Source organism: Lepidochelys kempii, chromosome 10, assembly GCF_965140285.1.
Source record: "Lepidochelys kempii isolate rLepKem1 chromosome 10, rLepKem1.hap1, whole genome shotgun sequence".
Taxonomy (NCBI): Eukaryota; Metazoa; Chordata; order Testudines; family Cheloniidae; genus Lepidochelys; species Lepidochelys kempii.
This window is the reverse complement of record NC_136389.1, coordinates 10,346,855-10,356,394: the sequence shown is the minus strand read 5'-3', so window position 1 is coordinate 10,356,394 and position 9,540 is coordinate 10,346,855.

Sequence of the window (9,540 nt, the reverse complement as noted above, 5' to 3'; positions counted from 1 at the left end):
CAATGGTAGCAGATGACAGAACGAGGAGTAATGGTCTCAAGTTGCAGTGGGGGAGGTTTAGATTGGATATTAGGAAAATCTTTTTCACTAAGAGGGTGGTGAAACACTGGAATGCGTTACCTCGGGAGGTGGTAGAATCTCCTTCCTTAGAGGTTTTTAAGGTCAGGCTTGACAAAGCCCTGGCTGGGATGATTTAACTGGGAATTGGTCCTGCTTTGAGCAGGGGGTTGGACTAGATGACCTTCTGGGGTCCCTTCCAACCCTGATATTCTATGATTCTATGATTCTATAGAGCAGGAAAGAGGCAAAATGGAGGTGTTTTCAGGACCTTTTATAGCTTCTGCCATGTGGAGGGAAACCCATTGTTTCAAACAAAGCCCTCAGGCCAGCTAGTGGAAAATTACAGGTAAAAAATGGATTGTGGAGTCACATAGGCGAGTCACATGTCCATGCATGACTTCACTTAGTCATGGCAGAAGTCATGACCTATACCTCAAAAAGCATGTTCACAGGAAAGTCCATTCAGGGTAGGTGGGTGTCTTCCATTGTGAGTTAAATGTTCTTTTGATGGGCCACTCAATTTGAATAGTTGCTCCAAGATGTGCTGGCTAGCTACCTTGGGGGCGTTACCCCAGGAGCAAACATTTGAAATCCAGGTACAGGGCCAACGCTCATAACTTCAAATACAAAAATGTTACATGCATACAAATAGCATAGGCATATTCAGCAAATCATAGCCTTTCCATAGACACCTTACTTCACAACCTTTGTACCATATTTGTTGCAATTATATAACAGTGGTAGCAACAATTATTGACATGATCATAGGTTAATCAAACAACGTCACACAGGGTAAAGATTGAATGAGACAGAACCTGAATTGCCTGATCAAGTGATCTGTCCAAGGCAATATTCAGGCAGCATAGGATAAATTTGCACCTACTGTGCCTATTCTCTGGATAAACAGAAGACTTCCATTTCCAGTGCTGGCACCTGCCACACACAATAAACTCCTGTCAAACTAACATAAATGGTCACAGTGCAAGAATAAATTCCATACTGTCGCTTTTTGTCATTCAAACTTTTGTCACTGGGGGGGCACGTTTTCACACCCTTGACCTACAAAAGTTTTAAGGATGGAAGTGCAGCGTAGATAAGGTCTCACACGCTTCCAGGGACTCACATGATATTGTTGAGTTATTCAAATAGGTTTAGGCCAAAGTGTAAGTGTGGGATTCAACTTGGAAACAGGCATGTAAGTACTTCTGGATTACGGTGCAGAATATAGGCTGGAATTGCTGCTAATGTCCCTAGAGCTAGGATGAGAATCCAGGTCTCCTGATTCCTAGACCCGTGCTTCCTATTGTAAAATCAGTCTCTAACATCCTGCAGTTAGCCCATCCCATGTAAACATCCAATTACTCCTTCCTTGAAGCACATTTATATGGTTTTCTGTACAGGCTGAAGCCCGTGTAATAATAGTTTGATCGTTCATTTCTAACTGACACTCTTTAATGCCCTATAGGGATAATGTAAACCTGTCTGACAAGTTACAGTGGAGTGTACAACGTTAAGTAAAATACGGCTTCTTTAACCACTCTTTTACTGTTTACGTAAACATGTCGGTTGAATGTCATATGTCAGAGTTCTACTTCTGATTGAAGGCAAAGGCAAATAGCTATGTATTCCACCATCACACCCAGCACACAGCTGCTTGCAGTTAAATTACTGGAAAATCCTAGCATGTCAGGATGGAAAATACTTGTTAGATCAGAGCTACCAAGTCCTCCTGACACTATAGGGTTGGTCCCTACAGTATAATCTCAAATGTTTAATCCTGGCTAGTTTCATATGTACCAGCAGTGGGCCTTCCATCACCTCTTTGGTGGACTGTTCCATAGGGAGGCCCTGCTCTTCCTTATAGCATGGAATACAGACCTTTCCAATAAGATTAATGGATGTAATAACTTACAAACATTCTACAGAATCTAAACACTGAATACATTCTTATAAGACTAATACCTACTTTGAGCAACACTAACACATAAGTGATCTGGTTTCCAGCTATGAGTTTGTCAGTTCTTAGCTAACGCCTGTAGCCTGGCAAGAGCTGGCACTTGGCCTGCCAGTGTCACATAACTGACAAGTATTGTTAGTTGATACTATTAAAGTCATCATTTGACAATATCAAGACCACATGTAATTCCTTGCCCGGCTGGTTTTCAATAAGAAAAGGGAGACATACTAATAATCCAAAATGAAAAATGAATTAAAGCATCAAATTTCTTATCTTCTTAATCTGCTTAACAAAGGGATGACTGGGGTTGATCACTGAGTCAGTAACAGAGGGGTAGCCATATTAGTCATATTAGCCAAATTAGTTGGATTTTTACCCACAAAAGCTTATGCCTAAATAAATATGGTAGTCTTTAAGGTGCCACCAGACTCCTCATTGTTTCACTGAGTCAGTGTTTACAGTAAAGGAGGTAATGACATCTATAGCCAAGCTGCAAGGTCCAAAGGTGCTACAAAGAGAAAGAAAATGGAAGAAAGAGTGATGTCTTGCTGGGGTGTTAAGGCTACTTCACCACAGAGAGTTGTCTTTGAGATGCCATGGCTACATGACTCATTATCATTCTGCCGACTGTCTTTCTCACACACAACCATTCAGCCGTCACACAGAGAATCATACACATCATGCAGTACACGGGAATTAATCAGAATAGAAGTTCAAATCTCAAGTGTTAGCTCTTGTAGGCTAGGCTAACTGGCGTTGGAGTGCTGCAGTCAACTACAGAGAAAGTGAGGTGGTCCCTGCTTCTGAAGGGAATGGCATTCCAGAGGAGGCTTTGTTCTGCTCTAAAGTACACTGATGCAACATGAACCTATCTAAGAGACAAGGACACTTCAATCAGAGAGCAGGTGTTGTGCCCAGTTAACCATGTGATTCCAAATAGCTACTCACTCTCTAACAGCAACACATGCATCTTTCCCACTGTCTTCTCAACATGTTGCACTAGTACCTCTCCAGAGTGCAGTACGGTGGGAAACATCTGAAATATAATCAAGACACCACCCTGTATTTGCTTTACAATAGAGAACATGTTATTGAAAAGCATGACCTGGGCAATGTCTTATGGCATCCACTACCACACATCCAAAAACATTCTCAGCAATGAGTCTGAGCTCCTTTCTCAGCCAGCACTCCTACCCCATTTCCTACAGCATTCCACCTGGAAGAGACTGGAACTGGAATAGTTGTGAGCTACACTAAAGTGCTCTTACATTGTTCTTTACTTTGACTCTTGCTGGGAGAGGATAGGACTTTTGAAAGTGTTTTCTGGGTTTAAAACCAAACTTTTCCCTAATGTCCATATTTGAAGGTTAAAACTGAATGTGCTGGTGATTTGCTTTTGACTGGAGAGACCCGTGAATTTTAAATGTCCTGCACAGAGCCATTGGGTTAGTTTGTGACTGATCTCCTGGGTTATTTACCTCTTTTCACTTCCCACATGCTCAGAGAGAACATGGTGTGAATCCTCTTCCATTGTTCATCTGTGACACCTGAAATGGTAAACTTTAGTGCTCCCATTAGACCAAAGTTCTGAGAGAGTGGAGCCAAGGTTGAGTTTGAAATTTAGAGCAGCTAAAAGTATAATGAATTGTCCTCCGATTCTTTCTGTCACTGTAGGGTAGAAAAAAAGTATGAACTATTGAAGCATTTGGAGACCAAAAGTTCTTAATTATACAACTCAAGCAATTTACACAGTAGCTGTGAGATTTGGAATTTGGCAAAAGTCATCTCGAGAGAACAAGACTAATACCTCTTTAATATAATTGGACCACTTTCTCAAGGTGTCAGAGAAGTAAGACAGCAAGCATTATTGTACAAGACCTTTAAACAGAGAGGCATGTTTGAGAGGCTTGCTAGCACTTAATAGCCAGTAATACGGTATGCTAGCTGAGATCCTGGGAGAAGCTACTTAGGTCAACTTCCGCAGCATGGTAGAGGACCTAGAGGAATCTACAAGATCTGAATTCAAAGCCATGAGAAGTATGGAATTATATACAGGGGCGGCAAGTTATATACACTGGTGATGCCCGGGTGGTGGTGCCCAGGCTCCAGCAATATTCAGGGCCCGGCTCCACCAATGTCTGCCACCCCCCACCCCGAATGTTCCCCGGCCCCCACTTGCTGCCCCTGCTCACCTCCCCCAGCCCTGGAGCTGCAGCTCATGCTGACTCTGCCCTGCCAGCTCCCTGCATCAACTGCTGCCGCAGGGTCCGAGTGCCCCCCATTCAATAATGGCAGGGCAGGCTGCCCTTACCCTGCCCTTCTGCCCTAGCCCTGAGCCTCTCCAATGCCTCAAACCCGGCTCAAAACAGAGGGGGGTGGGTTCTGGGCACCACCAAAATTTCTACAAGCCTGCCACCCCTGATTATATATTACATTTTACCCAAGTTAAATGTCCTTTATTAAAAGGCTGCCCAATTCCCCCCAGCAAGGTTAAATTTGTTGAGAGGTTCTCACAATCCTCCATAGTCTTTATTAAATAAAACAACACAGCTTTATAGCAGCAAACATCACTTTGTCCACTTTGTGACCCAAATCATTAATAAATACATTTAAAAATTAATAAATAAGGTGATGTGGTGACTGGCTCGGTTAATTCTCAAGATTGACTCCTTTTGGATACCTGGGATCCAGCTTTCTAGTTAAAAGTGGCATGTGATGGGGTTTCCCCAGCACTGGCTCCAGAAGGGCAAAAAGCCCAACAACAATTAGAGCCATTCTCCACACCTGGGGGTTGATTGATTGATTGCCTCCCAGCCAGAGGGGGCAGAGTGAGGTGATGAGCCGTTATTCACCTGGACCTTATATGAAGCCTGAGGGAGCTGAGTTAGAGAAACACTGCAGAGGGGATGGGACTCTCCTGTAAGGGATGGCCCAGTAGTTTGGGCTGGGTTGTGGCTGGAGAGGTGAGCCCCATGCACCTCTGCAACAGTCTATGTGTCCTGAGCGTATCCTGGGGCTGGTGTTTTGGAAAGGGAAGAGGGAATAGATGGGACCCACAAAGAGAGCAGGGTCCAGGGTGGCCAGCATGGGCTGCCTGCCATGGAAAACCATTAATCTGTATAATATGTTAAACTACTCCACCAGTACTGTGAGTAGAATGAGAGGTGTTTAATGACAGTGCTTTATAGGGGGCTATGATTTGTTTTGTTTTTAGGCTGGGGGGTATTCTGAATGCATTGGATGTGTGTGACTCTGTATGAGCCAATGAGCTCTCTCCACCCAGGACAGCACAGTAACCAGGAGTAAATGTGTTGACTAGGTGAGTCTAAGGTCAGGATTTTTGCATGCTGGGCACACCGTGCCATGTACGCTTGCAGAGAGTGAAGTAAATCCTGTGGTTTTATCAAATAGACAATATCTATGTGTCAGGACACTCATGCATTGTGCCTTCCTTTACACAACATTGCTGGAATTGCATGCTCCCACCAAGTCTGCAGGTTTCCTTGCAGTTCCTCAGTCACTGACTGCAGCCAAGGAGAGCAGGGAGACTGTCTCCCCTCAGAGCTGCCCAAAGGGCCATCTTGCCTGTGAGGTGCTGTAGGGGGTAGGCAGAAAGAAGCCCTGCATGCAGGGGCCTTGGAAGAAAGCGAGGGGGACGGAGACTCGAGGGGAAGGAGCTGAGGGAGGACTAGAGACTTATGGAGGATGGGCAGAGGGGTATTGTGGGGACTCGAGGAGGAGTGGGCTGTAGGGGGATGGAGTCCTGAGGGGGAATACGCCAGGGGGCGCTGGGAGGTCAAGGGGAGCTCCTGGGGAACACGGTGTGTGGGGAGACGGGGCACAAGGGGGCATGAGGAGGAAGAGACTGAGAGGGACAGAAACCTGAGGGGAAGCAGGGTCTTGTGGCATGACCTTGAGATCCCTCCAGCCATCTTTTTCCACTTGGACACCAGGATTTGAGCTGGGAGCAGAGCGGGTGTACACTGAACACCATGAGCTGGGGGCAGTGCATGTAACGCCGTGTACAGTCAAGTCAGTGTTACTGTGCTAGAAGACTGTTCCCCCCAAGATTTTCCCATATATCTGAAAACACGCCTCACTGAAGTTCACAAACCCCTGCAAGAAAGTGGGGGAGGGGAACTGGGGTTATGAGCAGGGTTAGCTCACAGACCTGTGCCAACAAGGGAGTGTAATTATTCAGTCAGCCCAGGGGTTGTGCCGCTTTAACACTGGAAGCCTCATGTAAGTCACTTTACAGTACTCTGGGCACATTTCAAAGGAAGACCCCATTTCTTGAAGAAAATGAATGCCCAGATTCCATACCTGCAGAGAAATGAAGAAAAGTGTGTGTGAAAAGTGAGCGACAGTGTTATAGGGAGTAAAATGTTGTGTGGAACCATTGGATTGCCATATAAACTTGGGAAGCTGGAAACCCAGGCTGCGTTCCCGGGGAGTTTCCCCTCAGTCAGTGCCAGTCCCTCAGCAATGTGTGGAATTACCTCAGACCTACGGGGTGGGTGTGGGTGTGTTTTAAATCTGGTTTTATTACTTTTAGGACGTCGGTAATGTAAATGGTATTTTATAGTGCAGGAGAATGTGCACACCATGTAATCAGTCATTAATCGTTACACAAAGAGCTAAAAAAACGCTGCCCAGTTGATCCACGCTCATCTCTCTGGTCTGCTCATGTGTTTCAGGCTGTGTGAAAGGAGTGTTCATTTGACTGGCAGTTGGTTCAGTGCTCTGCAACTGGCAACATAGGAGCGATTGGCCGGGGGTGGGGGAAGGGGAATGGACTGCTAGCAATGTTGGAGTTTGGGAAGGAAAAAGAAGGGGAAACCCAGATCAGGCAGGAGACAGAGGTTGCGGCGGGGTGGGGCGGGGAGGAAGTGGTGGGAGAGAAAATGGGAAGAGCAAAAGAGGACGCACAGGGGAGAAACAAGAAGATGTATTAATCTGTGGGTGTAGATGGGACTGTAGAAAATGTCAATGGAAAAAATCATCAAGTCTATACCCCTCTAAGCGCAGTGTCCAGCATCTCCTTCCCACCCCCACCCCTGGACAAGTCTGTCAGGAATTTTTGCATCAAGAACAAAAGTGAAACATCAGCAAAGCACATTTTCAGAAGCAATAAGGAAAATTATATTTGAAGTGCCAGCAGAGATAGCAATATAAGAAGAATCCAGATTTCTATAGAAGGAAGCTCATTTTCATTCTCTCTGTTGTCCTCTCAGTCTCTCTCTCCTTTGCTTTTCCCTGAATTCACATGGCTCTGTGGTTAAAATAAAAGGCACGGTGCTTCTTTTTGCTTCCACTCCAATATGCCTCACTGTCACTCTGTCAACACTTTGCTGACATGTGAAAGGACTTGAGAATGTACATTTTGGGGATAAAGCAGGATTTTGCTACCACCGTTTGAGAATGCTTAATAATCAATTTCAGAACTTTTTTCCAGAGTGCACAAGTTGCTTTTTCTCAGTAAATCCCCCTACTCATGTTACTTTCTTTCTGTCATGCTGGTATGAGAAAGATCCTGTACTGCCCCAGCAAGCTCCTTCTCATAACAGGAATTAGAATGATTACAACTGTCTATATACAATCTAGAGAACTTGAAAAGTAAGAAATATATTTGGAATAATGAAATGGATCAGATTATTAGGACTTCAGTCAGTCTTCTGTGTATCCTCAAATCAAGTAGATCATGACCAGAATTAGTACAAGCTAATGTGTGTACCAAGGCACAAGCAACAATTGCTTATCAATGAAGTCCTTTTTCATTCCTTTTCATCTTCCCCTGGGAAGTCTTCAGTGGCTCATGGAACCCTGAGTAACACTTTAATTTCTCCTACTTTGGTTCTTGCTCCTATTTGGGGGCATCTTGTTGGTGCTGCCATTCTGGCCAAGAAAGATGATGGTCCTTAATCAAGCAGAGAAGTGACTGTTGAGTGACACAAAGCATTGCCTCTCCACATGGGTCAAGGGCACTCGATGCTCCAGCAGTGTTCATAAAAATATTTCCATGCATTTGTTTGTAAGCTGCCTTTACCCAGCCAGAAAAGATATCCCCTGTAATCAAATAACCAGCTGGGGTGGGAAGAGAGAAGAGACGAAAAATATGTGAAAAAGTTCCTAGAAGAAGAAAAACTACTGTTACCGGGTTAGAAAGAACTTAAACAGATTTTGAGGATATTCTATTGCACAGTGAGACAGAATAAACTCCTCACCATCCTCCATCATTCATTTTAAGAAAAATCTCTCCAAGGGCTGATTAAAATGGGTAAAGAAATTAGATAGAAGAAACATGTGCATGTGTGACAAGTGTTTGAAGTCGTCTTGTTAATTTTTTCATAGTACAATTAAACAGCTACAGCCATATTTTGTCCTTTATACAAGATACAAAGTCATAAAAAGGATGATGGAGCCTGTTTACGGTAGCTACTAACAATGGTACGGCATGTTCAGGCCCACACATTTAAGCAAAGAGAATCATTCCTGCATTATAATTTTTTAACGACTGTATAGTAATAGTTTCCCTGTGGCAAACAATGGTAATGACCGTCTGGAATCTGTCGGTACATTTCTAGAGCATCCATTACCGTGGTATCTGGGCACCATTGATCACAGCTCGTTAATACTGATGTTAACAGAAACTAACACTCCATCAGGTTCCTGTGACTGTTTCTGAAGGTGTCAAAGCGAGGATACCCGTAGACCTATTCAAGCTGAAATCCATTTTGGGTGCAGGGGTTGGTGCGTAGGTATAGATTCGGGGACAGAAGTGTGAATGTACAGTCCATGACAAAGCACCACAGTCTTGCACCTTGAAGAAAACACTGTATCTGAAAAGTGCTGTGGGAAATACAAGAATATGTACTATTTTTTCCTTTAGTTTGTGAGGTATCCCAGCGGGAGCTCATCTGTAGAACATCATGAAACCAAAAGGATGTTGACGGAACAACTGCTTCACTTGGCTAAGGAACAATATCTTCATGAGGTTCTAGCCAGAAATACAGGAAGCATTTCTTGCCCAAAGTATAAGTGTAGTGATACTATTTGTGACAACTGTGGCGACTCTTGTGCCCAATCCCACAACAAGCAAAACAAGAGGTGGTCATGTGGGAAACTGCATATCAAATCTATCTAAAAGGCTTTTTATCATATTTACTTCATTCATTTGACCAAGTGGATTACAAGATGGAAATGAAATTAGTAGTACAGTGTGGAAGTAGTTTATTAGATTGAGTCCATTCCTATCGCTTTGACTGAACTAAGCAATTCATCTCCTCATCCAGACAATGAGGACTCTAATCACAGATTGTTTAGCACACACATGCCAATGCTCAGAATGTCTTAAACACAAATTTTCAATATAGTTTGAATGAAGACCCATGTATAGTTTGTATACATGTATGTGTAGTTTGAATGAAGACCCATAAGACAATTGGTCTTCTCTGTTGATTAAACGGGAACTTCCTATAGCCAGTGCTCAAATTATCAAATATTTGCCCAAAAGCAAGCCCATT